The sequence below is a fragment of the Lipophrys pholis genome (genome assembly GCF_963383615.2).
Source record: "Lipophrys pholis genome assembly, chromosome: 1".
NCBI classification, from domain to species: domain Eukaryota; kingdom Metazoa; phylum Chordata; class Actinopteri; order Blenniiformes; family Blenniidae; genus Lipophrys; species Lipophrys pholis.
Window position 1 is genome coordinate 41331769 of NC_137635.1, and position 22934 is coordinate 41354702.

The window sequence follows — 22934 nt, forward strand, 5'->3', positions numbered from 1 at the left end:
CTCAGTGGCATCACAGGTGCAGACTCACGGCAGTGTTTATGCATTTTAACAGGTAAATTCAAATGTATTAAAAAGATGAGACCCACTAACCTCAATCGTCTCAAAAGATGCAACAAACTTTACCAAGCAACACACAATAGCTTGTCAATTAACAATGAATTAATTATTCTATAGCTGTATAATCAGTGGCTGCTCGGTCAGGATGTGAAACTGGGTAGAGATTGAATATCTAATACACCACTGTGACGACTGTATATCACTTAAGGGTAGTGCATCCCTGAGCGGTAAGCACAATATGCTGAGAATAATAAGGGGATTAGTGTGCTGAGCCTCTTACTGCACTTGTCTTCTCACACCGACACATTACAAGTTTGTAAGATAAGACAAAAACATTGTGAGAGAGCCGTGAAATGCTTTTTTTGTTTTGTTTTGTTTTGTTTTTTATCACAAAGGCACAACACGAGCGGTGCGCTTGTAACTGAAAATAGGCTTTAATAAGCAACAGCTTGATTCGCTATGATTTACATGTCAGGTTTAACATAATTTACCTTCATATTACAATTGGGATTGAGATGTTAAAGCAGATCAGGAATTGAGACACATAATCATCTGGTGACTAGTAATTGTTGCCAGAGTTCAGGAGGCAAAAAGTGATGATATTCAAGTGAAGACCGTTAGCTTCTGTAATTCATGATTCCCTCAACTTCAGCAAAGGCCTCACTGATTTTCCATTCAACAACAAACACGTCAACAAGGAGCATTTTCTCATGAATCGCTGCTTCAGCAGAGCCACATAGATACATCAAGCCTAAAGTGATATGTATTAAAACAGAAAAAGAAGAACAAAACATGCAGACGCACACAGAGACACCCATCAAGTGGTTTTTGGTGAGATAACCAGACCTCACTTTCCCCTGGCTCAGAATCTTTACCCTCAGTCTGAATTCATTACGTGACTCATGTGTCACAGTGGATGTCGAGTCGTACTCTCTTAAGTGCTAAAATACTTCTCCAGCATCCTGAAGGCAATGTGGCAGGGGAGGTAGAGGTGGAGACAGGGAGGGAGATGAAGATATCATGAGGAAGCAATGAGGGCAGAGAGAGATGAAAGTGCCATAAAGAGGAGGGAGGGGGGAAGAGATGGAGGAGAGTGACAGACTGTGACTGCTGGGTCCTAATTTTGTGTTTGCCGAAATGACAAGTGGTGACCTTGCACTGATCAATGTCATCGGCCAAAAGCAGATCTCCCCTCCACTTCAACCCATTTGATAATTCCGTGACCTGCTATCATATCTCACACAAATAGGCGAGGACTGCACCAGAGGGGGAATTTTAATGCAAATTGGAGGCCGTGCTTTGGATTAAGAAATGACACTTGTGCCTCCTCCTACATCCACAAACCTACCTGCAGTGGTATGCAAATAGTTAAGAAAGAGAAACTTTTCAAACACAATTTGCATATTTCTTAGCATATTTTTTTGTGTGTATTTTAAATAGACAACCTTGTACAGTACTTTTATGTTTCAACCGCAATCAGTGAAGCTGCCACCGACATGATTCATCATGGAAATAAATACAACAAACATGAAGTCCAGGATAACTATAATGACCAACACTTGACAGGTTTGCTCGTGGAGTTAGCATAAAAATTCAACAAATCAAGACGACATCAGGTCAGAATATTCTTGAAACTCGGCGTCTAGAATCGAACCAGTCCATATTTTAGCCGAATAAATGTGCCCACTAAACTTAAACTAATGTCCTCAAGGATACTGCAATGAGGAGGAGACGGCCGACTTGATGATATGGAGGTAAAAAACACTCAGCTTTGGGCATCCCAGGAGATTTTAGCTCGCAGGCAGCTTTTTGTAAGTTTTAATCAGACCCCTAGGATATTCCACCTTGCGTGCGTGCGTGCGTGCGTGCGTGCGTGCGTGCGTGCGTGCGTGCGTGCGTGCGTGCGTGCGTGCGTGCGTGCGTGCGTGCGTGCGTGCGTGCGTGCGTGCGTGCGTGCGTGCTAGACATAGAAAATTAGTGTAGTAGGATTTTCTCATGTTAAATTACCTTATGAGACAATGTAACAAAGGCTTCATGTGGGGTTGTGCATGCAATGAATCCGGGTCAATCAAACAGTTATTAATGACGACTGTCAATATGAAATATTGTAGTTTCAACTGCAGGATGGAGGAACTGCTTGCTTTTAAGCTTTGGGTTTCTTCCCAAAGCTCCATATAATTATTTGTTAATGGGGTCTTTATTCAATTTAGAGAGCCAAATCACTTACACAATACCGAAATATATGGAAGACCCACAGTGATAACATGCAAACTCCATAAAGAAACAATGTTTTCTCACAATGAAACAAGCGGGACCCCTTCTTTTTCTATATATTAGCTTGAAAAACTAACTTTATAACATGCCTTGGTGACATGATTTACTATAGCACAGCCTACATAATGTACTTGATGATATAAAGTATAATTATCTTCAAGTTATATGCTTTTGATAAGTTCCCACAGAGATGACTGAAAGTAAATGTATCAGTTCTCCAAACTTCAGGCAACACATATGTGTCTAAGAAGTGCAAGAAAAAGATTTTTCTCAAGTTCATGTTTACCTCCTGATGGCCAACAGCAGCAAAAAGTCTCAGAGAAACTGATCGGTAGCTGCTGGCCTTAATGAAGAAGGGATCCAGTACGACACGTTGTGTCTCAGGTCACGATTATTTAAAAAAAAAACAGCCTGTGGATCACGTCAAAGTGTGCTGCTGCCAACGTTATTTGTCCCTGCTGTTTTCTCGCTCCACATTAGGACCCCTGATGTTCCTCACGCAACAGCAACTAAAGACCCACTCTACCAACATACAAAATAAATGCACACACATCATTTTTGTCACTACATAGGGGAGTAGACACAACCATAAAAATACTTCTTGGCGAACCCTTCGGGCCGAAAATTGCCCACACCACTGACTAAGAGGAGCTGTAATGGTGAATAGTGGGAAAATGAAACCAGGCTATATGCTTAAATCACAAATGAGTTCTCTGTCAAGTGGATACAAAGGTGCAGCTCTTGTTCTGTTGATGTATGCTGTGCTGGGTCTGATTTTTTTCGTCATTGTCTTCTCTAAATTCCTCCTGCCTTCCATATCCATCTCCAGCTCCATTTCCACTATCTTTCCTTACTGTCTTTTTACGTTATACTTTTCCTATGTGTATTTCATTAATGCTCTCACCTTCTAATTTCCCCACCAGTGGCTTACTCGTCTGAATCTTTGTGCGCGAACACACAGTGTAACGACGGCTCATTTCTTTTTCTGCCCATACCCCTACAATCCATTCTCACTCTTTTCTAAGCTGTCTTGCCATGATTCTCCTTCCACATCTCCGAGCTTTTTATGCGCCGCACTCACATATTCTTTCCCTTTCACTGCCACAACCATCCATCTTCTTCACCTTAGTTGTCTCGGTTGCCATTATCATTTCCATTTGCTCTCCATCCCTCATCGCCTCTCCAGAAAGCAACCCAAAATGGAACATTTGTGAAACAATGAGACAGATGTTGTGCAACATGCTCAACAAACTGAGGTAGCAAGCCTTGATTATGAATGACATGCATATGCTCAAAGGTTTTGTTTGAACCAAAGCGATCAATAAATATGGTTATTTCTATCTCAAAAGAAAGTCAATATTCCCACAGGAAGAGAAAACAAACCAAAATAAAGTAGTTTTTTTTCTTTTCTCCATCAAAACTGGAAATTTAATTCTATATTTGAATCCGACTTTTCATTTTGCTCCTGTGATTTACACTCCTGAAACAAGATTTTGTGTTTTTTTAACATAGACGTTGCTACCCCTGTAAAAAGAATGAATTCATCAATCCAGCCATAAATACAATTTTATATAAACCAGGTGTTTGACCGGATCCTATTGGACTCCGGGCAAGAGCAGGATGCTCCTCTGAACAGGTCACCAGTCAAACACAGAGAGCGAGAGAGACTCTCTGACTGTTTACAGTCACCAATTAAGCTTAACAATATGTGTTTGGACAGTGGGAGGCATACACAAAATAAACACGCACAATTCACACAGAACGACTGTGACTCGAGAGCTGCGTGTGGCGCCATAGTTTCTCTGTAAGGACTCCCTGAAACTTTCAAAATACAATGTGTAAATAAAAACACCACTAAGCTAAAAAATGGTTAAAAATAGCAAAAGCAATAAAAACCAGAATGGCTAAAAGAAAAAGGAAATGACCAACAACCATTTTGGATATAGTCAAAAACAGCTAACGATGCTGAAAAAAAAAATACTAAAATTCACTAAAACAGATTAAAGCATTACAAAATTAAAAAAACTAAAGTGGGACAATAACTAAAATGGCTTAATCAGTTGTTGGAGTCTATAGAAAATGGAAAAGGTTACATTTGTGAAAGTGCGAACCACTATATGGCCCCTAAATCAAATTAAAATGAATTTATCTGCTAAGTTAAGTCTAAAAGTTTGCAAAGTTTTGTACATAAATGTCATTTCGCAGGGATTGAAGTTCTTTTTAAATATTTGTTTTGATTCATTATTCCTTAATATAACTTCTCAAAATGAAGGCGAAAGTAGTGCAAGCCCTTCCCATGCAGAAAACAAACAACATAACATAAATAAAAGAATAAAAAAACGCAAATCTCAATGCAGATGGAATTGGACTGTTGTGGCAATTATATAGATTTCTCACACGGTGTTGATGCTAAACAAAACTAGGCTAAACTAAAAGGACAAAAAAGGACAAGCAGTCTGCTCAGCAGAGCGTGTCTTCACAGCACGAGCACAACAATAGTAAGCATTGTGTTTTAAAGGTACTCAAAGTGCAATCTATATTTATAGCTGTTGGTAACGATCTACATTTGTACAGGTTATGTTATAGCTTCCTTTACATTTCATTATGTTTCACTGAACAATTGATTTTCAACTGCCGAGTCTGGAAGTTCAGGATTTAGTTGCTTGTAGAACAGAGATAATTCTGCTTAATGTTGAGAAATGTAACTCGCGCTCAAGAACAATGACAAAATGAATTCAGACCAACACAGTTTCCAAACGCTTGTTGACTTTCTGCTGATCTTTCGTTGTGTTACAGACTTTATGATGTCAAACGCCCACTCATTTTGGGATAAACAAGTCACAATATGTAGAAGATACAGCAGATACAGTATTTGATTATGTGATCATGCTTGATTTGGCACATGTTTTTCCATAAATTCCCTTCCTGATGCAACCTGAGCAGTTCTGGGCGAAAGGCTTTGCTCAGCGCTGAGACTCCAGCCAGTTAAATTCCAGCCCAAGTGTTCTTTAATCGTTCTGTTTAGCACTAATAAATGATGCCGCTCGTAGCTTGATCCCTGAAGACATCATGGACCCTGAAGTGTAACTTTGGGGTTCCTGACATCTGTTAACCTCTCATGGATCATTTGTGGATCATTTACACCCAAGCCGCGTCATCAACAAGAACATGCTGATATTTTGATTGATAGCTGCATAGAGAGGCCTCCTCTGCCTCTTTCTAATTATGGCCAAAAGCTCATCCAGCCCCTCAAATCCATTAGGAACCGCAGAGAAAAATGTTTAATCTGGTAGGAGGGAGTTGTAATTTGGCTTCAGCAGTCAATGGAGATTGGTGTCATTAATTGTACACTTCTTAATGATCCCATGTTTAGGTCGACCTGATGCAGTCATTGTGCGGCAGTAGATCGCAATATGTTCAATGAGTGTCAACACAACCTTAACATTTACAACGGGTGAGTTATTGTGTCCTCTGATATCTCACCAGCCTTAGAGTCACGCCTAAATCAACCCGATAGTCACCTCTACAAAGATCAGGCCAGAGTGTGTTTGTATTTTTTTTTTTTTTATCTTGATTTATGATGCATGCAAAAATCGAATTAGCCCATTAAGTGTTGTTTTTTCAAATGTGTCCAAGCACATGTGTTTACTTGCATATTAATTTCAGACATTTTCAGATTATTGTACAGCTTGTTGCCATGCTATTGATGAGCTTGGGACTAATACATTTTTAATTACTATTCAATGCCTATTAACATGACAAATGCTCAACGGCTTTCCAAACCTGCATCTATTCTATTCAAACTGTGTCTGACTTTCCGCTAAATTCCCTTTATTGTTTGCATGTAACCAACACTGTAATTGCACTTCGTCTTCGTTTAACAAATTACCATAGTAAAATATGCTGAGTGTGTTGTTCCAAAGCAGTTTTAAAGGAGCCTTTGTGAAGAAGCAGATAATGTGAACAGACAATGGTGTGTGAGCACCTTTCATGGCAGCCATCATGATGAGTGTTTGTGTGTAAATAGATGAATGTGTCATGTAAATATCAATGAGACTGATAAGCTCATTTACCATTTACCAGGGATCGTTTTTACCAGAGATTTGCGGTAAGTGTGAGGACGGCGATATGAACGGATCACGAGTACAAATTCTACAGCCAAAGTTTAGGCAGAAAGACTTCAATGACCCATAAATCTTAAATCTCAAAGGTCCATATTATCTGAATTGGAAAAAAAAAAAGGGACTTTCTTGTGTGAGTTGCTGACCCAGTAACTCAAACCACCATTGACCACTTGGGTAAAAAAATGTTTAATTATTCATTATTATTACATTAATTATTGACACTTGAGCCATGGCCCTCTATTAGAAGACAAAGTTTGAATATCTGCGATCACATTGCCACTTACAGTAAAAGCAAATCTGGTCACTTATGTCTAAAAAAAAGAGGGGGGCGGGGGGTGGACAAACTGGGACAAGTAAATCTGAAAATATCAACCTATATTCTCCTCATGCTAAAGCTTTCTTGTTGGTGCCCTCAAGAGGAAGGCACGGTGCTGTCATCAAAGTCACTGGAAAACTGTAAACCTCAAAGGACAACCACTCATTTTTCTGTTGTATCCTGTGGAGATAATTGCAGCCCTTTTGTTTTTACAGAAAAGTCAATGCAGCTGGCCTGGTTGTCAGGAAATTTGACAGAATTACACATCTAAATGGAGCTCTGGTGGCTTTTCCAAAGAACCTCGAGGTGTGCATTGGAATAAAGTCCAATCCTCATTGGTAAATACACTGATTATTTGTATTTTATTTGTACTACGGCGACCTCTCTAATATTGGTGTCAAAACACCCCTGACCTACTCAGATCTGGTGGTATCTGGTATCACGATGTTTGCAGCTGCTCATTTACGTCTTGGGAGTTGCGAGGCAGGGTCTCTAATGGACGATGTGCATCAATAAGCCTTCACTGCCTATGACACAGTTGGCGCTTGACCACTTTTCCTCCCTTGGACTAATCTTGATAATATACTGACCCCTGCAAATGGGGAGCACCCCATAAGAGCTGCAGCTCTCAAGATGCGCTGACCCAGTTGTTTAGCCATCACACTTTGTCCTGTTTGAAACTGATCACACTTTCCCATTTTTCCAGATTTCTGGCACATCAACTTCGAGGACTAACTGCCCACTTGGTGTCTAATAAATCCCACAAACTGCCAAGCAGCTTCTGTGATGTTACTCATGTCTCCTGTTAAGTGGTCCTAATGTTATGGTGGATGTTTGTGTAAGTGAGCTCACTATTCATTCGAACCATGTGAAGACATTTGTAAAAAAAAAAAATTGGTTAAATCCAAACCTGAGGCATCTGGTACCTTGTGCAGCCCCCGAGGCTCATCAAACTTTTACTGGTCTTTCTGAAAACAAACAGTCGTCTCTTTGTCTTCTCACGCAGCCAATCACATGTCCTTCAGTAGCTGTCCTTGACCATAAGTGATGAAGACGCTGCCATGTACAAACTTGGACGCAAGAACCAAAGACATAATTTGACCGACTCCAGAAATTCAATAAGAGGAGATAATAAAATCCCTCAGGCGGTAATTATCACCTGACATATCAATAGATGCCAATAGGTAGGAATGGAGACATGAGAAGCCACAGTCTGTCCATTTCCTTCTTCTCCTGGGTGTGTGTAGGTGTGTTTCGGGGGTGGAAAACAGGAGAACCAGTGTTCCTATTTGATAGTTGTTTCACTCTTTACTCGCACCCCTGGCTCTCCATCTGTCCTGACCTGGGAATCCGTGGCCTAATTGGACTATCTGAATGTGAAACAGCCTCTTGTCTGGCACTGCCAGCCTCTGCAACCATCTGTCTGTAGGATGGAGCAGCGTTTCAGTGTGGGCCGAGACACATGCGTTCACACTCGTTCATTCAGCAAAGCCGCTCAACGGTGATGCCTTCCCTGGAATTATAGCAGGCTTCCTCTGCCATATTTCACATGCCGCAGGTTTATTGAGGATGGCTGCCTGCTATAGTGACAGTGTGCGTCCGCCTGGCTCCACCCCGTTCGTTTTCCTCCCCAGGATATAAATCTAACACACCTCTTGAGAATTCTACAGTGGAAATGGAGCAGTGGCCACATATATATTATCGCTTTGATTAGGTTCTTCCTGACCCATTTTCATTTGTTCACTTCCTGTCCGGACCTCTATTAGATATTCTGTAGGCATATGCGGATGTTGACTTCTGCCGTAGACTGCTTTCTCCATTTAATTGCTCCTCTTCCTAATATTGGAAGTTCAGTTATTTATTTTTGTGTAGCATCTGATGGATTTGTTTATATTACTTCACACTCTCACATTGATCGTATATCTATTAACTTTGTTGAAGTTGGTCTCATGGGACTCAAATCACATTCCCGAGCTTCAGAGCAGCTGTATAGTTTCAAATATGCTCTGATGGAAAAACGTCCTGTGGGATGTGGCGACGGGAAACTCGATCATGTTTGGAAAAGTGTTTACTTGGACCAGTTAGTCCAGTTACTTTTCTCAACTCTTTTCTCAACTTCATAGGCAGGAAAAGGTATTTACGTAAAACTCCCTAATTGTGGGGGATATGAATGTTTTGTGTTGCAGATTTTGCTTCAGACTTTGAATGCAAGTGGATAAGAGCCAAAACAGTAATCATGCCCTCTCTTTTGACTCGTGTCCAGGTTGAAGCGAAGCGCATCCAAAATCAGGTGCAGCACTCACAATTGAAAGTTGTATTGGTTAAAAACATCGTCTACAAAATATTTACCATTTTGTCTGAGAAGCCTTCTTAAAAAAGAAAAAAAAAACTACACAATTATTAGTATAAACACACTCAGTGGTCATCATTTCAGGACGCTGGGACACTCAAACTCTGTCTAATGCCTAGAAATATTTGTATGGTTGGGCTTCGTGTCACATAATTTTAGTTTGAACTTGATTTCAATAAGAATTCTAATAGAAACAGTGAGAAAGCAGCCGCAATATCAAGACAAATCTATTATGTTTATGCCAGTCTAGTCTCATTCGTAGGTTCAGAAAACCCACGTACAACAATACATACATGGAAAGTTGTAAAGTCGTTTTTTTTGTTGTTGTTTTTATAACAGCTTATTGCTGAGAGTTAGGATCCAGCTAAATAATGATGTTTACCTGATGGAACCTCGCTAAATAATGCCACTTGGCACAAACGTGTGTGTGAGGAGGGCCAGCTCCGCAAAAAATTAGTTATTATGATGGTTCCATATTTAAAGATGTACCATAATATTGCATGCTTTCAGATATGCCCTGAGAAAGCTTTGGAGTGGAGTTCATTTGAAGTCATCCAAGTCTGTGAGCAGGTCCTTAGAGGGAAAACTCTTGGCGATGAAGATGGATCACTGTTAAATACAGTACCAACGATTGAGAATGTTTGTGAATGAAGCCCTTCATATTTATAAACACCCTGGGGTGAAGTGATTGACCACTCAAGAGAATGACAAGAAGTGGTTCAGCTTTAGACTGTTCACATTTGCTCTAAGAGATGTCATATGGCTGTTGGTGACACGAGTAGCGCATAGTTAAGACTTGTTTATGCAACACAAAGGAGAATCTGCAATAAAGAGGGGCTAAAATGAGAATATGCCACATGAAGCTGAAGCAACTGAATATTTTTGTTGCCCTGAGGTCAGAGAAAATGTGAATTTTCATGTCTGCGATGTAATTGCCTTTTTTCTAATATATCAAATTAAATATTCATGTAGATAATTAATTAGCTGGTGGAATGTAATGTCCTCACAATTTATTAAACTGGAGCCATACTGGGGCAATCAATAATATTCATACTGAATGTGGTTACGAGTGTACGGAGGATAATTCTCCTGGTGAGGTGTGCATGTGCATTTGTGTGCACTTTGTATTTCTTAAGGCATTTCCAGGACACAGTGAGCGATGGACCGTTAGCCACCTGCTGCTAACTGATGGAACACAAGGACATACATAGTATTTTCCTCGCGGAGTGTGTGTGCCTCTGTGTGTTTGTGAATACACATGAGTGAGCATGTATAAGGAAATAACACTTAACTGTATATGGGAGCTTCACTGCACAATGGTGCGGATAGGGAACCTTTAGTAAATTTACACATGAAGATCACGTCGCTGCTCACAGGTAATTATGATTCACTGTGTTTGTTTTTTTTTCATCATACAAAACCAATGTCTCAGCAGTATAAACTGATTTATAGGGCAAGTGAGCACATTTGAGAAATTCCACATGTGTTCTGTAACTGCAAACTATCAATGAGAAGTTTAACTAGCGTAGACATTGATGCTTTCAACATAAATGTGAAGATTTATGAAACAAACTGAGACACTTTGCATGACAATGTGCACTCTGCACAGATCGTGACAGCATGTGAAATGTATTCAGTAAGTATGTGGTGAGACTGTCGCAAGTAGTGTAAAGAATTGTGTATTCACTTAAAGAAATACAGTGAGGGAAAAATAAATATTTAAATATGGGTCATATTTACTATGAAAGATTAATGAAACTATGACTTTACCGCTATTAAACTAATTTTATTGTATAGTTAAGGCATACAAGGATTACAACTAACTTTTAAAAAAGTCTTGAAAATATTTTATCAATACCATAAATTATTTTTTAATGTTCAAGTATATCATTTTGTGGCTTTTTTTTATACAATTCCACCAGATCTATTTAATACTGTACAGTAAACCTCTGCCGAAAACTGAATTGCATTGTCATTTTTATGCATCAGTGCAAACTTGGCCAGTAATTATTCCGCAAATAAAATTGAAACTCCCAATTCTGTTACTCTTGATTTAAAAGTATGAATTCATGTTATATATTGTTGTAATATCCTTATTTCAGGACAAATTAAATAAAAACACTAATAACATTTCGTCAATTGAATAAAAATAAAGAAAAAGAGAAATAAATTAAGAAAAAGAGAATTATAATCGGATTTTCAAATTTGATCAAATTGTTCGTGTCTTTTTTTCCTACTGGCCAACATCCGTGCTGTGTCAGCATGCACGCTTCTGTGTCTGTGTGTGTTTTACTGAGTTATAATGATGCAGGTACTTGATTGTCCAAACTTCTGCCAATGTAATGTTTTAGTGAAATCACATATTGATTCTGTTTAGTGAGCCGGCCACCCTCCTTGGAACTCTACATTCATTCTTCTGCTCATTATTCAAAAATCAAGTCAGGATGCACCAAATACAGGAACCGCAATCTCATACCTGTGACACTTAACTAGAGTTTGTACAGTAGTAAATACACTGAGGCTATATTTATATTGTAACACCTTCACTTGCATATCATGCACAATGATGGTTTGACAGTACATGCATGGATCTGTTTGGAAGGAGAATCCATCAGTCCGCCTCGGACCTACTAATGACAGCCGATATAAAAAGGAATGGTAGCAAAACCAGAAAGTGTACATCAACATCAATTCATTTCTCAAAAAAAAAAACCAAAAAAAAGATTCTTGAACTGGGTGCACGAAGCAGTAACTCAATGACTTTACTAGCTGCCGAAATCAAAATGTTTTGATTCGGTGATCTTTCAACAGTGTTTACAAGTGTTGTGTGGATGGTGGCGTAAACCTTGTCTGGTATAAAATATGGCCTGTCAGGAAGCAGAGAGGGGTCAATTGCACACTGCATGGAGGAAATGGACCTGAAGTGGTAGTACCTTTGACATGAAGTGTTTTTTGTTCATTTTGATTGCTTTATAAGTCCCCCAACATGATGACTGTACAATTGCAAACAATCAAATTTACCCTTTTACATCTTTTTTTTTTTTTAATGCTTTGGGACTCCAAAACAAAGTGTAAATGTTTTTGTATTTAAGAGCAATCCGAAAAGAATAAATGTCATACTCTTCCTGCATCACTGCCACACTACAGAAAACACTACACTAATTGGGTGCCCGGGGGCGTGACTATTGAACTGGACTCATTGGAAAGCTTCCCCATAACAACTCAGAAGTTATTAAACTTCCTCTTCAAGCAAAGCGGTGCCAGTCACCTACATAGTTTCTCTGGCAATTTGTTTGAATACAGACGTGACAAATTGTAGCAAAACACAACTGCAGTGTCATTACAAAAACTACGCACTAAGCTGACCTAATTTATTCTTCTCCAATGCCAGTTTGGTTCTTTACATATTTCATGCCACTGTGCTGCTAAAAACATCAACAATGAAGCTGCACAGACACCATTTTTAGTCAAAGTCACCAAGTCCACAGCCGTTTCTGTGGTTTGTTCAGTTTTGAGCGAGTGTCTTTGACTATACAGGCAATTATAAATCTGTCTATGTATGAGGTCATGTATCTTTATATCACCGTTATGTCAGTAGCTTCTTTTAGGCCAGCTGGCTGTCGACAGGGAAGATAAACCCATCAAATAAGTTGGAATAAAACAGTCCTGTCACACAAATAAAAGCCTTTGAGAGTCAAATTCTACCTCAGTCAAATGACATTTTCCCCAGTAGGTTTTCACTTTAAATTCAATTTATTTCCTGCTCGTCTTGATTTTCTTCAAATTTACACAGTTAGAGGCACGACTAAATATTTGAAGATCTGGATTTGGGAGTGTATTTTTCTGAAAAATGTCCCTTGTGTTTGCTGAAAATATGCATTTATGAGAAGTGCTCTGAACTCACGTGAGGCAGACACACTTCATTTTGGTTCCAGTATTTGGTTAACTTCTTTAAGACTTTCGACTGAACAGAACAGCAGTCCCTCTGGCTTTTATTACTTCTCAATCCACAGCAAAGTCCCTTTGGAGCTTTAGGAAGTAGAACAAGAGCCCAGATCTCCAGACATCACCGGAGCCAATCTAATGGTGACAGAAAGATTCTTTTCAGTCTAGAACTCAACCACTTAATCCCACATGGATGGTACAGTGCGCCACTCTCCTTTTGGTCCTCAGAGAGTTATTACTCCAAATAAGAATGAATGTCTCCACCTCAGCACATTCACACATGCAACTGCACCATCCATTCATTCACCACCTCCACTGCTGTATTCCCTCAGCAGCCTGCGAGAACCTCACCCTCAATTTCATTCCCAATTGCTTCCTTTGCAGGTTGTTTTGTCTGTTAAAAGCAGCCGGTGATGCTTATTCCAGTGGACTCGACAGGTTTACTTGACTCTCCCTTCTGCTTGTTTTTTTTTTTTTTTTTTTTCTTTCGCGACCTTGCAGACACCTCAATGTGACATTAAGAGTGAGGGAAAAAGAGATGGAGTGGGTGGAGGAGAAATGCACGGTTTTGGAATAGAAGGTGGAGGAGTGGGAGCGGGAGGCAGAAGGGGCAGAGAGTGTTTGTAAAGCGACTCAGTGGAGCGTTCAGGATTCTTGCTGAGGGAGGCCCTTTGATGGGCGACAGGCAGACGTAGTGTTTGGCAGGCCACAGGAGGCTGGTGGCGTACAGGACTAATGCAAAAGACACAAATCCTGCGATCAATCATGTTTAGCAGCCAACAACTGTGCTGGCAGAACACCCAGGCCGGCTTCCCGAGCTGGGATGCTGAGGCGAAACCAAGCAGGAGGAAAATGCTGCGCCTCTGTCTTTTCCACTTCTGGGTGCTGTGTGTTTGTGTCTGTGCCCTACCTGCCTGGTTCTCTGGCTGTCCAAGTGTGTGTAAAATGCTGTGCTTGAGTGGAATAGCTTATGTTTGGAGTTTCAGATCTGGGAGTCTGTGTATCTATTTTATTTTTAATACAGTGAGAAAGTTCTTGAAACTAAATTTGCAAGGTGCATTTTTTCAGTACAGTAAGTGCGACTGTGATTGGAGATGCATTCATGCTGATTGGCTTCAAGAGCCAGCCCCACTCTTCTGCATCTCTCTCTCACACTTCAAGTAATCTCAGAAGAGAACTGTCACTCGTACAATCACTGGCATGTTTTCATGTGACTCTCAGCATTAGTTGAATGTCTAGTCTCTGTGACTGCACTCCCCCCCCCCCCCCCCCCCCCACCCCCCGGCACTGCGGGGTAAAGATGAGGGAAGGACGTAAAGTGTGATTAGATTGGCGAGTATGTAACTTTCTCAGGCGTTCATGTTCTTGTGCCAGGATTTGACTTTGCTTTGATACTGTAGTCAAATGTCAGCTGTCAGACTTCAGCCAACGGGTGGGGGAAAAAAAAAAAAAAAGGGGGCACGATCTCCCAAATGAGCACCAACAAGGTTGTACTTTTTAATTTGTACTTTTCCAGCTATCACAGCGATGAGTTGGATAAAATAACTACTTGTACTATATTTCCTTGCACTCAATTCTCATGAAGCCAAAGCTCTGGTAATGTATGGGGAGTTTTCATGGTGAAACATGACATACTCGGGTTTAATGAATGATCAAATTGAAAAAGGAAAAGGAAGCTTATAAGGACTCATGAGCAGCCACCAGAGGTGTGAGCTGTGGCTTTAGGAGTTCATGAAATGAGAAAGAGACATTCAAATATACGGTATATCTCCGATGTTCGAGTTCAGTCACACTGAGCGGTTAGAACATAAGTGTTTGGCTCTGGGCATGTCACAGTTAAATGCAGCTAACTCTGGGTCTTGAAAATTGTTTCTGTAAAAAAAAGCAGCATGAAATATGAAGTCAGAATTTACAGTAAAGGAACTCAGAAAATTGCTCTAATTGTTTCTCACTAGTTGAGGTGATGTTGTGGTACAAAGCTGCTCCATTTCACTGCTCCCAGGAGCTTCACGGGTGTTGACAGTGTGTTCTTGCAAAACATTCTCCAGGCATGGTAGATACTAATTGCTTCAACTGATTTGGCTTGGGTCTCTTTTATGTGGCGAGTTTCTTAAGGCTGTGTGCACTTGAAGACGGTATTTATGGTGGCTCTGTTAGTCGAGTACATCTACACAACAAGCTTGTCATTGAGGTTGAGAACACACGTTTGTGTGACCGGCTAGTCGAGGGTGGCTGCTGCTGCTGCTGCCATGCGTCTCTCTCTCTCCAGCCGGGAAGATTTAGCCAAACTGGAAACCTCACCTGGTGTTTGAAGTGAGGAGGAAACACAACGGCATATAATGGGAGTAAACAGACAGGTGCCGTCTTTCTCTGCTAACTTGGCTTTAGAATTGGTGTCACAGCAGGAGAAATCAGTTACAAGTCCACTTGAAAGCAGCTTCTGTCCATATGCCTCCTCTTCTTTCCCTTTGGGAAATCCACTCTCCTAACTCTCCACTCATTTGCTCCTGCTTCCTGCCATATATACTTTTAACTTCCATACATACTCTCTCTGCTATATCCTCCTCTCCACCTGTCTGTTCTCACCTCCACGTCTGGCTCACACCGCCTGATTTTTGTCGCATCGACACCAGCAGCAGTCTCTGTCTTATAGCCAAGGTCTGGTGGGATGAAGGCAGGCAACAGCTGGGGAGAGCACAAAAGGCATACTGGCTGCCTCCAGACTCCCAGGGCATCGGCAGCCAGTCTGGCAGCCGCCTGCTCAGTCCGCGCGGTCGACTTAGCCTGCCTGAAGACTTTAAATGAACTGATTACGTGGATTAATTAAGAACACTCAGAGTGTGCTAATACGGTTGCATGTGTGGGGCAGAAGAGGAGTTGGAAGCATCTGTGGTGTAAATCTGCGCCACCAGCAATCATTATAAATACGTTGGTTTTTTGGGGTTTTTTCCTCCCCTGTCATCTATGTGCAAGTATGAAGTGCTTTGATGTTGACTGAATGCACATCCAGATTTCCTGTGATTGCATGAAAAAGTACCACAGAGATGATATAATCTGGCCATGTTTCAGAATAAGGGCAAAGTTTGAAGAAAAAGTCAAGATGTCAAGGCGAAAACATTTCTGTGTTGCAAAGTGAAAAATCCTCTTCCTTGTACTTTTTTCTTAATGGGATCCAAATACTTAGTAGCTCTGGTGATACTGTCAGAACTGGAAGTTTTGTGTGTGTAGAGCTCTACAGTGCAATTGTTTTCTGAGAAAACGTATGTACAATTATGTACAATGGGATGTTTGATGGTAACTTTTGTATTATTGATGTATATCGTTTTGCCAGATCCGTGCAGAAAAACAGTTTCAGGCCCTATGCTTAGCTCTTGTCAGGATTGTTTCTGAAATGAAAACAACATTGTGTTTTGATGTATTTCTGCCCTGCCTGAACGCTGCATCAACACAGCTGTCAGAACATCTCCATCATCTGCCTGTAGACCAAATTTATGTGTGTTTGCTGGTGATGGCTTTTACCGCACATCCCTGCTGGCCTTGTATAAAACACAGATTTTCACTTCCTCCCAATCCTTCTCATAAACAACCATCTTCACTGATGAAAGTTGCAACGGAAATTCCTAAAGGAAAGTAGTAGTTCTCTTGTTTTTGAAAAAGATCTCAGTACGCAGACTTTAAGATCTGAGAGTCGACGTGTACCACTACTGTTTACGGATCGATGCAGTACGACTACATGACAAATATAATTGTTGCAGACTTCACAGACAAAGAACTACCCAGCTCGCACTCTGATAGTATACTAATAAATCCCTTTGACTGCAAGGAAGCAGCTGATCCCACCAGTGTGTCAGGAAGCTTCAGGGATGACAGGTGAGCACAAAACCACACACACACACACACACACACACACACACACACACACACACACGGATCCAAAATTAAAGTTCCACACTGCCTATTACATGCAAAACCCATAATTTGAGTTTTTCATGCATGCTTTGAAATGAACTGCTGTTGTTTTCATTTCAACATGCGTCTGTGAGTAAGGATGATCTGGTGCTCAAACCTGAGAAATTAGCTTGTTCAGCCGTGATAGGACACTGTGACAGAAATACAGATCGGGGAGTTCATTTCCTGTAATGCATGATTTTGTGCATGAATTTGACAAGGCATTTTGCTCCATTTTATTTTGTGTGTAAGTGTCAATAAGCCGTCATCTCATAAAAAAAGAGCTTGTCTCCAATGAGCACGCAGCTCTGAGCGAAGCTCAAGTGTCTTTATAAATGAGCAAATATCAAAACTGAAAAGGGCTATTGATTCATCTCTGAAAAAAAAAAAGCTAAAATGTTAGTGAAGTTGAAATCATAGCCTGAGCTGAAAGTGGAGGAATTTCAAGTGCCATTTAAAGATAAAGCATGAAGATGTTTGTTGAAGTGTCATCGCTGAAAGGAGATTGAGGAAACCTGACATAACTGTCAGTTGACGTACAATTACCAAACGCGGCCAAACTTATTGGATAAAATCAATTAGCTAAATCGTGTTTTCACCAGATTTTCCATGAAGAGTATTTCTTTGTCCTCACACATGGTCCACAATTTTACAGTTAACCTAATGAGGCATCTTGACCTTGCAATCTAATTGTGTAAACATGCTCTTTCTTGCAATTTTTTCTGTTATGAATGTAACTTGTCAGGCAAAGTAAAGCCAACATAAAATGTTAATTTGAATTTATATTATATTCACGGCCCCTTCTCTTTGACGTACGGAACGTGCTTTTGAAGCGAGGATAAATGCGTGCCACTTAGATTCTGTTGACTCGAAGATACATTTCTAGCTGGAAACTTTTTTCAAGCATTTAATTTGCATTTTCCCTTTATTTTGTGGGGGGGGGGATTCCAATATACAGCAGCTTATATATGACAGTAATTGGTTGTACAAGACAGAACGCTTGAGGACTAAAACTGAAGGAATCAAAAGAGGGAATGTTAAGATTATGATCAATCCCTCCTTACTCCAAATATATATGTCCCTCACTGATGTTATTCTAACGACTCCTGCTGAAGCCTGCAGGAGTCCTGACTGCTTCTAGACGAGGAAGTGTCATTTGGAGCCCACACTGCACCCAGAATCCCTCGGCCTGAAATCCATCCAGACTGATCTCCACTCAAACCAATTCTTTGCTCCAAATCTATTATTCCCTCCCTTGACTCTTCTATTACCGACTACGGCTCTGTCGGTTCCCTCTAAAACTTGAACAAGGCCTTCCACTTTTGGTGAGGGTAATAATTGGAACTGGTCTCTTTCTCCGTGGTGAAATAACGACATGCCCGCGTACAGCTCATGCCAAAACAGATTCGGCTGTTCCCTCACCGGAAGATCTGAGCATGAAATATGAGCGTACAGTAAAGCCTGACTGACAAATGCCTTGAGTGACACGGCCCACAATCAAATTTATCTCTTCCCATCACTTCATGTGGCATTATTCATCTTCTTACATGTGACATGCTGTGATTAGAACAGATGGCTTTGCCTACAGACAGGACATTTCCATAGAGGATGTCAGTGTGACAGCGCGGGACCAAAGAGTGACTGTCATTCTCCACCGAGGGACACCATAGATGCCACATATTGAAAGCAGGTTCTTAATGTCAACTTCAATGACATCTCGGAGGGCAAAATGTGTGCGCAGCTGAAAGTTTGCAAGCTCAGAGAAGTGCAATCACTGGCAAACTTAATTTGTGTAGTGTGCATTATTGAATGTCTGGAAATGCAAGTGGTTTTTTCTTTTTCCAGAAATGTCATTCAACGAACCTATTAAACTGCAGATTTTTGTTTCTGATTTTCAAACATAGCCTGCTCCATGTCAGACTTTCCTTCCTTTTCTGGCAGCACGACTTGCAGCACATCATGACACTGCTTTCTTGACGTCCATAGTCTCTCAAGTCCTTTAAAGCACGGTTCTTTAGATTTCTCAGTTGACAAGCACAGCAGTGTGCATGAGCCCTGCAGTTCCATGTGTTCCTGCATCCTGCTTTGCTAATGCCAAGACCCACTCATAATTTAGGATGTGTGCCTTTTCTGATCAGAACTGTCCCGCATCACTCAGACTATACGTCAAAGAGAATGCAACAAGGACAGGCCTGATTTTGGTGTACTGGTTTAATTGCAGGGTGCATTACCGCACAAGAGAAACAGCTGCAGCGCAGATCAATACACACATTCAGAAGATATTATTTTCATGCCACTCATGTGGGCCAGTGGAGAACACAAGTGGGCAGTGATTGAAACTTTACTTGGCGAATGGACCGCTTTCATGAGGATGAATGGCTTCGCCATGTTATCCAGAGTGAAATTCAGACGGCAGTGACTCATGTAAATCATCTGTGGTGACTAAAAATATCCATCAGTTTCTTTCCTTTGAAAAAAAACTTACTCAGAGCTTTTTGGAACAAAAATGTACATTCTGTTGAAGAAACAAACATCTAAAGTGTTTTGCTAGTTTAATTTAGCTTCAGAATTGAGCTATAATAATAAAATCCCTAAGGATTAGTTTAGCTCCTAAAAAAAAAAACCAAACAGGATTTCTTTTCTGTCAACATATCTCAACATTCTGTTGCTACTTGTAGAAAAGTGTTGCTGATATGTTTAATGTGAAAACAACACAGGATTAGACTGAGATTATTCTTTTATGAAATTTGTATTGTGGTAGGAACATTAGATTTCAAAATAGACCGCATTACCAGAGAAACCTTGCGTGTAGAAAATGCTGGAATCATTTACGTCGCCGGTGTGACTCACATGACTACATGACAGTTTGTTCTTTAGTGTTGTTTGCTTGTCCTGATCCTGAATGGAGGCACTGGCACACCCACGAGAGTGAAACGTAAAAGCTATGTGTGTTTCTTTCAGTTTTGTAGGAAAACTAATTTTAGCCTCACGGCCCACTGGACAGATGATCTCTCTCAATAAGTGACGGCTCGCCACAGACTGAACGGAAGACAGTGCACCTTCTGTTGTCGCACAGGAAAATTAGCCGTCGGATATTTAATTAAGTCTGCAAAGACTGTGAAAATGTAGTCACTTGACAAGCATTTTCCATCGAGCACATCTTTTCCTGCTTATTTATTTACGCTTTATGAGCATCGTCGCCACACTGGACCGCTGCCCGTAATCTACAACTGTATTTCAAACTGTCATGATGCTGAGCTATGAAGAAAGGAGCTGCTGTTCTCAGTTCACTGACTGTCTGCTTAGCACAACATCATGTTGTCCATCATCAAAAGCCTAGTGCGACGCTCATTACCAACCCTGTAGTCTTCATCACATTGACAAAACCCTGTAACAATTTGTCTCTCCACAGCGACACGACACATAAATATTAATTACGCACGCTTTGGGCTTTGCTGTTTAGCATATGAAACACTTTCTGTACAGGGCCAGTCAATTATTAAGACAACTCCTTTCACCAACCGCCCAGCTTTTGATTGCCATCATTCAGCACTTACTCTCCATTTCCTCAATTTGTCTATGATCTCGAACACTTCATTTATTCAATCAGAGCCGAGACTGAAGTCATTAGCCACATATTCTCTGGAGCTGACGCAGTTGAAAAGTCCACATGGTGGGAGGAGAGCCAAACTAAAGAGCAGAAACTTTTCTGAGCCACAATGACAAGTGACCTTTTGTTGTTAAGCAAAGATGAATTCTCTCAACATGAGAGGGAAAAGAAAATACAATGTGTGTGTGTGTGTGTGTGTGTGTGTGTGTGTGTGTGTGTGTGTGTGTGTGTACACATCAAACTCAGTGTGTAAGGAAACTTTTAGAGAGATGATACTGAGCTGCTCGCAGGAACCACTTTTTCCAGAGCAGATTATGTTCTTAGATCTTCATATGTGTGGACTTTCAAAAGGAATATAAAACCTTTGTGGTTGTTTTTTCTCTTTTTTGTTTTTTTTACCTTGATCTATTGCAAACAAAACAGTCAAACGACTGGACGACTGTTGACTATTGACTGTCAGAAATGAACTCGTTGTTTGCTCCAATAATGTCGTCTTTTTAAAGGACTTAGTGAAGTTCGTAGACTTGTCGAAATGTTTTTGCCACTTTCTTTGGCGCTCAACTTCCATGAATTATTTTTCTGTGTAGAATCACAGCACATTTGTCAGAAATGATCAGTAAAACAATCATCTCATCATGATGGCTCCTCTCTTGGCAAGGTAAAAAGCCAAGAGCCAAACTGTGTTTGAACATGATTCAATCTAATTTCATTTGGACAAATAAACCTTTAGATTGAGAATGAAAAGAAATTAAAAAAAACAAACACTTGGATACAGATCAAAAGTACCCTTTTCAAACTCAAACATCAGTTGTTTAATGTGAACTTCAGACAGTTTTTGATCTAGCCTTTCTGTTTCTGACTGAATGCTGAAAGGATCAAATCAGTGATACCATCTGAGGATGAGTTTTGGAATTTACTCCTAATAAAGTGATAAACACAAGCGATTTGAAAACGGGATAAGATTCCATCCCTGAATTTTCAGTATTCGGTGAACTCGTACTCACAGATTTGGTTTGTGTGAGCTTTAAATGCGCAAACATGAGAGACATAATGATGCTGAGAATGAGCAGACAAAGAGTGAGCTTTTAATTAACCATATGGAAACAATGTTCTTGTACAATATTGAATAATGCTTCCTCTGCTATTTAGGTTGTTGGTTTTTCTTTTGATATGAGAAATAACATTGTTTACCAGCTTGAATAACGGGATTTATGTTTGTATTTTGTTGTGATTGTCTTTCTATATATATATAAATAAATAACACATAAAAGAGAAAGCCTCACTGTCCCCCAGTATGACAGTGATATCTCCCAGATTTACAGTTCATAATTTGTACCATAAATCCTGACATTACATCGTGTCCTCCTGTCCAGACAAGGCGTCAGACTCCAGCAAAATGTTGGAAACAAGTGGAGGGGTGATTTGTAAAGGAAGCTGGGCAAAGACTAGTCAGAAGGGGACTGTAAGAACCGTGGGAGTGACAAGCAGCCGACTTTCTTTCAGTTGTCAGACTCTGATGGTTTGACCCCTCCTCCTCCGTCTATGTGTGGCGCGCGTGGTGCATGTGTGTGTGTCATTGCACAGCTTGCAACGTACATAGCTATTTTGCATGTACTTGTGACGTTGAGACCAGCCCTGATTGATACACAGATGTCTGTTTTCAGAGATCAGGCCGATAGCCGACGGGTTTTAAGGACGGCACGGACACGGTTCCCCTTTGCAGAGCCGCGAGTGTCTCTATAGAGTAACTAAGCAAAATATGAAAAGCTGTCAATCATGTGGCTGGTTTGATTAGTCTGTCACGATAGAGATGCATTTATTTGTATTCTGTCATTTTGTCTGAGAAATATGGACACACAAGTCTGGCGGCAGCTATGGTCAGTATGATGTGAGCTGAATTATTCAGGGAAAGAGCAGTTAATCGTACTTCACCATATCGTTGAAAACCATTGCAGCATGAAGAAACACAAGTATACTGTACTCTGTGTGTCAAAGAAATGAGTATTCGTAGAAATGAAAATATAGCAGCCTGTCTCCAAGAGTGCCTTTGTAGGAATGATTATGTAGTAAACTTAAAAAAAAGGTCTTGGTTTCTTAAAATTTTCAATGATTATATCACTGAATATATATATTTATTTTGTCTTTGTTTTTAGAATAAAACTACGAAACTATCAAAAACAATATTGATAATAAAATAAAACCTTCTTTTGACCTGAGACAGTTCTTTCTCAATAGTGACTCTGGTTCTGTCCGTTTCCACGGTAATGACGCTAAGTGACAGCTGCAAACATGGGGTCATCGGGGAGTAAC

At 40.4% G+C, this 22934-nt stretch overlaps 1 protein-coding gene across 1 annotated transcript in view; it reads left to right on the plus strand.

Annotated features, from left to right (window-relative positions):
* tmtopsa (teleost multiple tissue opsin a) overlaps positions 1 to 22934 on the plus strand; it is a gene marked incomplete at both ends in the record, with an annotated part of 55153 nt that overhangs the window by 14999 nt on the left and 17220 nt on the right. The gene's annotated exons all lie outside the window — the stretch shown is intronic.